At 35.5% G+C, this 8,662-nt stretch overlaps 1 long non-coding RNA gene across 2 annotated transcripts in view; it reads left to right on the forward strand.

Moving 5' to 3' along the window:
* The first annotated feature begins 785 nt into the window (after nt 1-785).
* The window catches only part of LOC117110633, a 21,611-nt gene continuing 13,734 nt past the window's right edge, over nt 786-8,662 (forward strand). Inside the window, exons 1-2 of one of the 2 annotated variants that reach the window (XR_004445740.1) lie at nt 786-800; nt 3,708-3,923. This is a non-coding gene — a long non-coding RNA (uncharacterized LOC117110633). Of the gene's footprint in view, nt 801-2,289; nt 2,305-3,707; nt 3,924-8,662 lie in introns of those variants that run through there. The other variant, XR_004445739.1, reaches the window with a different exon arrangement.

The following is an 8,662-nucleotide window of genomic DNA, read 5'->3' on the forward strand; positions in this document are numbered from 1 at the left end:
CATTCTGCCTTCAGATAGACAACGTAAGGAATTCCGGGAGCATTGACATTATGCTACTGTGAATGTGTGGAGAAGCTGATAAAACTTTAGGCTTGCGATAGGGGGCGCCCTTTAATTTCTAAAATCAATTGAAGCGTTTGATGGACTTCATATTCATTAGAATTACATGCTAACTCTTGCATAACTGCACAAAGGTGTTTAATAATAATGATATTAATAATATTATTGATATTATATGCAATAGTAGTAACAGGAACAATAACAACAACGTTACAACAATTACATCAACAGTAACCATAACAATAGCAACAATTACAAATGGTTTTTCATTTTATCTCTTTGGTTTTAATAAAATCAAAAACCATTTGTAATTATATACACATAACCAGATCACATTTTTTCAGGATTAAATAACAACAATAATATATAATGTATAATAATTTAATAATAATTTATACTAATCCAATAATATTATAGCCGCAACAATGGACATACTGCTCAACTAGAACATGTTTGAAATGGGAATTTCGTATCCGTAATAGAAAATTAACACCTGTAGGCCTAGCAACTTAAGAGTTAAAACTTCGTGTTTTGTAACCACAAAGCACTATGAAGTACCAAGTAATGATTGATTGAACAGCATTAGATAGTTGTAATCGATAGTGGAAGAAAACGTTCAGCAAACAGTACGCCTTTTTTGTATGTAAATGAGCAAACAGTCGTGTTAAATCGTATAATTTTTATATAGGATTGTAGCTTGGCTCTGTTGTTCCCACCTATTTAGTACTGAAACACAGCAGGTAAGTACATTCCATTAAACTCTTGTACGGTTTCTTCAGTTCGCTTTTGTTTGACACGACATGGCACCGTTATCAATATTTCCGATTAAGAGATTAAGTTCGAGATTTGAAATGTATCAACATCGTTATCTGACATAGGCCCTACTTATAATATAATATTGTAATTGTTGGTCCGACGGCTAGGGTCCAGCACTAGAGAGATCAAGAGAGATTTCAATCGTGAGACATTAAAAATAATAATAAGGTATAGATGAAGATATCGTTATGTACCGGTATTCACAACATAAAGAATGGAGATCTGTCACCGGATATATTAAAGTGTTGTGTGTTCTATATAATGGCCTATTTATAGACCTGTCTGCTACTTCTGCTCATCTATTTATCCACGGCTAAGAGAATTTTGGCATACATGATCAATTAGTGTTAATATGCAATTTATCTTCACAAGCATATTTATAAAAGACTACTCTACTGTAAGTCAGTATCATTGATATCTATACCTAAATAAATGAAGATGAATATTTTTAGACATAAGGAATATGCAAAGGGGAATGAAAATCCAACGCATTAATTTACACTATGACCTTGGCTATGATTTACTAAATATCCATAAATAACGACGTGGGGGTAAACTGGAATATATAAATGTTCTTAAACTAGGTTACACAATCTCCAATGAAGAAAGTAATAGACCATGACAATAAGATGCTCGTACAACATTAAATCTATAACGAGAAGTAAGATAGCTACGCTGATGATTTGCCAACCTGTATAATGGAATTTACAAAGTACAGCGGATATAATTCAACAAATCTTCAAAGAATAATGGTCTATAAATTAATATAAAGAAGTAGAATATATGATCCTGAAACTGAAAGTGGAAAATGCAATACATAAGTGTCACCTCGTTTGATTTAAGCGCTCTAAGCGATGTTAAACGTTTTCAATTTATAGGACTACATACACAAATTTTTATATTTGAATTACATTATTTAAAAAATGCCATGGTCGTGAACGTTTTAATCTATGTTGTTGATCTTCTCATTTGTTGCATTTGTGGTACGTTAAGCGTTCATCTTATACCGTATGTTTCACATTCTTTAAGATGTTTTAAAAACTGTTTTCGAATGAGTGTGAATCATGACCATATATATATATTAGGACTACATACACAAATTGTTATATTTAAATTACATTATAAAAAAAATGCCATGGTCGTGGCCTCTACATTATATATAATATACTAATCTGAAAATAATGCACAGAAGAGGGCGTATCTTATAGATATCTGGCAGTCTAGTCATATGCAGTGTTATTGCTATTTCAAAATCGTCACGTCAGACACGTTAACAAATGGTCTCCAATTCTCTTGGTTCACCACCACAACGCCTTCGTGGTTATGAAGTTCGCTTTGTATGCGGAAGGTCCTGAGTTGGTTGCCTAATTGCGAAATCTTCATTATATTCCAACCTCACTTTTAGTTATTCACCCAGAGGACACTCAGGTACGTCAAGTACTGAACACCTTCTTCAACTTAACAAATTTAAATCAAAGTATGGATCGAGATCATTTGTTGTTGCTGCTCCTGCTCTTTGGGATGACCTCACATCTTTCATTCGCAAAGAGAAATCTCTTGATGCCTTCAAAAACAACTGAAGCGCCACCTTTTTTCAGAGAATTAAGCTATGGACAGTTAGGCTAGCGCTTTATTGTTGTTGTTATTAACTTATTATGACAATTTTAAAAATCATTTCGGACTGCCCATAAGGTCATTGAACAGGTGTCCAATAATCGCCCTGCCCATTTTTATTTATTTATTTTTTTTTTTTGTGGCAGTATAAATTATTTTTAATCATATAATGGGTTGGAGTGGTGGGGGTCGGGATGACAGATATAACAAAGCCATAGATGCACCTGGTGGCGATCATTCAAATTAGACAATCTTAGTGAGAGTTATTGGTGGAATTTATCAGCCAGTAACTACTGTTAATATACTACTGTAGACTTATTATGATGATTGTGTGAAACAATAAAACTGAACTGAACTGAACTGAATTTATATAGCAGGTCTTGATTGACGATGAAATTATCTGCTGCTAATGATATTTATCTTAAAGTAAACAATGATAGGCCTATGTCCTATTGGGAAAGCAGAGAGTAATAAGAACAACGGAAAAAAAATGGAGCATGTCAATAACGACAAAATAATCACAGCAAAATACGTTAATAACTCTTGTACTGTAGTCTTTTGATGACGTGTGTTTTTCTGACTCTGCTGTGTGAAATCATTTCGTTGCCCACAATGCGCTCGTCAAGACACTGACTACCATGATTTTTTTTTCGTCGTACACGTTTTTGAGCCCATTTTTAGAAACGAAAACAAAGGTAAATCAGAATGAAAGAATATTCCAGTAGCGTAACTCATACTTTAATAGAAAAAAGGCGTTGATTTTTATAATTTTTTTTTTATGGGTCTTATTTTGAACAAAATAAACAACACTCAATCACAGCTGTCAACTATGGTGTTATTATAAGGCCATTAGCAGTCTATTTTGTCACTTCTGGATAGAAAAAAAAATAAACAATTCATATTATTCCAAAAATACCAAGATTTAATGAAAAGTTAACAAAAAATCCCAAGATCCCAAGGTGTCATTAAAAATCGTAAGATCGTGGTCCCATTGGTGTGAAGTGAAAGGGTGCAGGATCGAACTCTTTATTGCATCGATTGGGGGCGTAATTTACATTATATGGAAGGCCACATTCATTAGTTTTTGATAGGTTTTAAGCTTATACATTTTTATGAATTTCATTTCGTTTAGATTTGTTAATTATGAGAAAAAATAAAGAACTATTATTATTATTTTTATTAACAAAAGCCAGAGTATTACAGTATTTTTTTTTCAGTATTTTTGTAGAGACGCCAATGGCGCATCGTACATCAAGCCTCCTGACGTCACGTCGAGAGGTAAACAAACAAGGTGGCGGGTAGGTAAAAACGTGGTGTGTTATGGATGGAGCCTGGAAGTTGGATTTATCGTAAAATTCCTCTTTTTGTACGGCACAACATCGAGATATAGTATCTACAACATTTAAAGGAGCTACAGTTTGAATTTGGTGGAGGTAGGAGCTTATTATTAGTTATACCATGAACTACTAACTAGCTAGGCCTGGACCCTGGAGGAAATTCTTAGGCCTAGGTAGGCTACCTTCTACAGGCCAGACCAGTGCTGCCACTACCACATAGGGGCCTACATGATACTCTAGCTTTATAGGCCTAGTCCACTCCTGTCATCTCAGAATGATTCCAGGTGGCTCCGAGTCGGTGGTGGTAGCAGAATATGACCGACGGGGTCTCGATGTCCTTGACGGGAATGCCGATTTCGTGACGATAAAATCAGGCTAAATAAATATGTATCCGGCCCTAAAAAAGAAAAAAAAAAAACGGTTACCAAAATATTTAAAACTTACAATTATTCAACACCAACATGTTCTTTGATGATTTGACTTTCATATTAAGCCACTTAATTAACCAATAATTAGGACGGTACAGTACAATATATAGATAGTAAACACCCGATCGCTCAACACTATCAACTCCGCTCCGCCCTACGACACACACAGTACAGTTGACGACTTCAGGTTACCAGAGTGTCATATAATTTGTGCCCAATTGTAATTTTTCTGACCAATTATTTCGCTGCATTAGGATTTCTGGAAACTTGTATTGTTTTGTAGTTTGTCTTTACGCCATGGCTAGAGATACAGTACCGTATTTCTACTTTGATTTGCTAAAGGTACGCCAAAGATCATTACTTCACCATCACCCAATGAAGAGCCAGAATGTGTGTTTTTTCAAGACCGGCATTGTAGATCACCCATAGTGTGATAGGGTGGGAGGTGAGCGGTGTGACTTGCGAATAAGTACTTGGTTTAGAACATGGTACCTTGGTACCTTGATATGGTATTTGTTTATAATACTGTCATCGATAAATAGGCGCAGTGTAAGGGTTCCACTTAGTAATAAGGGTCATGTCATTTATCTATATAGCCATATCAAGGAAGGCATGAATCCTCATTATGTAGGCCCAGGCCACCTTGCTTATGTCTTCGCAAAGAGAGTTGACATACCACTCAGTCTAGTCCATTTACATGACAACACATGCAATAAAAACTGAATATACTGTAAACTGTAAATAAGAGGATTCTTATAGGATTACTAGAAACTTACTGTTTAAATGGGCCTGCATCAAAACATATTCGACAAATTTGACACTAATAATCATGATTGTGGAAACTCATTCTCTCGATCTGAATTCTGGCTGAACGAATGATGCTTATGATTGATGGAAGTAACAGGACGAAGTCTACGTAAAGTTAGGTAAATCAAGGAGGTATTGGTTATGCATGTGTATTCAAAGTGTATGTTGGTTGGATTGTAAAGTGTGGTAATTTTGAATATATTATATTATACCTAGGCTTCTTGGACTAAAACTTGGGATGAGATTTTGAAAGTTGAGAACTTAACAATGCAGGAGTTAGTTTATGACTGATATATGCCACCCAGATCGATCTTTCGCTATAGCAGGGCCGCTGCCAAACGAAGAATCCAAGCAAAGGCGTAGGCCTTGCTTTAGTTCCCCGCCAAGCAAAGAATTTAAGCAAGGCCTAGTGACATATGCCAAGAGTTTGGTACAGGATTCAGTCCTTGTTTGATAATGGCTATATATAGATAAATGACATGACTCTTTACTGAGTGGAGTGGAACTATACGCCTATTTATCGATGGCAGTAGTACTGTAATTTTAATATAGTATTGTACTTTTTAATGTTCTAATTTACCCAGTACATCATTCATATTTTTCCGCTCATTGTAGTTGATCTGCAATGTCAGTCTTAAATGATGATGTCACACATATTCTGCCTCTTCATTAGGTAATGGTGACGTAATGCCATTTACCGTACCTTTTAGCAAAATGAAGTAGAAATACGGTACCGTATCTCTAGCCCAATGTTGTCTTTTTGTATTATGTATTTTTCTTGATGAAGATGAAATAAAAGCGAAAAGTAGATATTAAAATTTTGAGTTACATTCATACTATTTCCACTTAGGCCTAGATGCGCTTAAACTCAGTGCACAACTATGGCTACCATGGTATAATTTTGCCCTGATTCTGGCAACACCGCAATGTCTTTGACATGTACTACAATCTGGGAGTGTAAGATGGTGCACCGCAAAGACGTTAACCATCCTAATTAATGGTTAATTAACTTAATTAGAAACCATAATTGTTATAATAAGTGGATTATAGGAAAGTAAAATCATCAAGGAATGTATTAGTATTGAATAATTGTAAGTGTAAAATAATTTAGTAAATGATTTTAGGACTGAATGCGAAACCGTATTAGTGCCAAAATTACCAGGGGGCGGGGCCAGAGTTAGCTACAGTAGGAGCACACAAAAAGTTATATCCTTCAATTGTATATAGTTTCACATTAATTCAATTGAAAGAACACATTGATGGGAGTAATCTACACTACAGTTTAGATCCATGCTTTCCGAACTATGGGTTGCGACCCAAAAATCAGTCACCAAACTTTTGCGTTAGGTTGCGAGCAGGTTTGCAAAAAAAAAAAAAATTCAATCTATGTGCTTATTTTCAGACAGTTAAACAGGTCTGACAACTTATAAAAAGCATGATTAGGTGAATCCCCATTAGAAAAATCTTTTATTATGTGCCTACAATTTAATAAATATTCTGAAATTCATATGGCTAGTATTATTTTTCTGTTGCCGTTTATCACAACGTAATTGTGTAAATCTAAGCTTTCAGGTCTGTTTAAAAATAATTTATAGAAATAAACTTAAAACATATTACAAACTTAAAACATATTCTAAATGTTTTTAACGGGCCCTTTCTGGGCATTCACCAATTTTGTTAGGGGATTTTAGATGTGCTCTTATTTTAACTCCCTCCCTGATATAATTAAAGGTAAATGCGTAATGTACGCAGATGACACAACAATTCTCTGCAGCTCCTCTAATCCCACTGAACTTCAAAATGAACTTCAAGCAAACTTTAATTATATTAGTCAGTGGTTCAATAAAAATAAATTGACTTTAAATGTACAAAAAACAAAATTTATGATATTTGGAACACCCCATGTGCTTCCTAAATTTTCTAATATTTCTCTTATCCATGGGAATATTAACATTGAAAAATTGTTCTAAATATCTTGGCGTGTACTTTGATTCCAATTTAACTTGGGCTACACATATCGAAAATATTTCTTCAAAAGTTTCTAAAAGAATTGGTGTCATTCGCCGTGTCAAACAGTTCCTACCTTTCAACACAAAGATGTGTATAAGAGACAGATATAAATCTCGCGCGGCTGAAGGTGTCGGGGGCCGAAGAAGTCATATCCCCTTTGTCTAGGCCTGGGCCTATCTAAACTCTTATTTTCTCCAGAATAGGTTAGGAAGAATTATTCTTTCAGTCGACATTAAAACACCCATCAAGGATTTAATGGATGATTTAGGATGGAATAGGTTAAATGATAGGTGGAAGGAACACCTATTATTACTCACTTGTAAGTGCCTGAAAGGAATTGCCCCATCCTACCTATGTAACAAATTCATTTTTAATCAAAATAGCCACTCTCAGTGCACTAGGAATAAATCTAACAACACCTTGATGGAGATAAAATGGAAACTCACTCAAGGCAAGAGAACATTCTTATACCGTGCAACTAAGGCTTGGAACGAACTTCCAAACCAAATTAAAATAGAATTAAATGATCTCCAACTTAAAAATTTCAAAACTTTGATCAAAACAGAAAACTAATTATATCTTTCTGACCAGCCTCTGTTCTCTTGCCTTCTTTTTAATTCATTTGAATTGGTTCTTTTTTATTTTAGTTAAGTTTCTTTTTATTTATTTATTTTTTTTAAATGTTTCTTTTTGTTCTACTTCTTTGTTCATGTGATCCACTAGTGAGATCAGTGCTGCGTCACTGAAAGTGTTATCACGTTAAAGGCAGAATAAATAAATAAATATCGGCGGTTCCAAGAATTTTATGGAGCAAGGAGGGACTTTCACAAATGGAGGGTCTATACCACCTCAGCCACACCAAGTCTGTGGCTGAGGTAAGAAAATTAATGATTATGGCATCTCTAGACAGCAGGAAATGGCACTCACATTTTAAAAACAAATTTTGACAAATTTTTGGGGGCCCGAGACAATTAATCCGGCACTGGATAAAAGCCTAATAAAATGTCCAATAGTCGATGTTAGAGACATACTTTATTGTGTTGTTATGTATCAGCAAAGCCCCTTTGTGTCAGGGTGCTAGATCGAGGACCCTATGGATATGGCCCCTCAGGGTCGGGGGCCCACCCCCTCTATTTTGGGTTCCTGGATTCGCCACTGATAATGATAAATTAAGTAAATCCCCTTTTCAAATTCTTGGATCTGCCACTGATAATGATAAAGTAAATCCCCTTTTCAAATTCTTGGATCTGCTACTGTATTTTGAAAATGTAGTGTGGAAATAAAAATGTTAATTGCATTCTTTATTAAAATCAATTAGATACGACTCCAGGCTTCCAAGGCTTTGCCTCGTGGACCCCACTGGGGCACTAGGCAGGCTACCTTGTCTTGGTATTGATGAAATAAGCCCTTGAAACCCCTAAATTGTTGTATTTTCGGGTGGGGGGAGGCATCGGCCCCCGAACCACTTCCGAAAAGTTTTTAGCGATGCCAGACCATGCCTAATTTTTTTTCCCCTTGTCGTGGATATCAGCCCCCAATAACACCACTCCACCACCCATATGCCTGTTGGGGACCTTGGCGCCACCACTA

The sequence above is a fragment of the Anneissia japonica genome, unplaced genomic scaffold (genome assembly GCF_011630105.1).
Source record: "Anneissia japonica isolate Jap-2015-1 unplaced genomic scaffold, ASM1163010v1 scaffold1511_len2985839_cov193, whole genome shotgun sequence".
Classification (NCBI taxonomy): Eukaryota; Metazoa; Echinodermata; class Crinoidea; order Comatulida; family Comatulidae; genus Anneissia; species Anneissia japonica.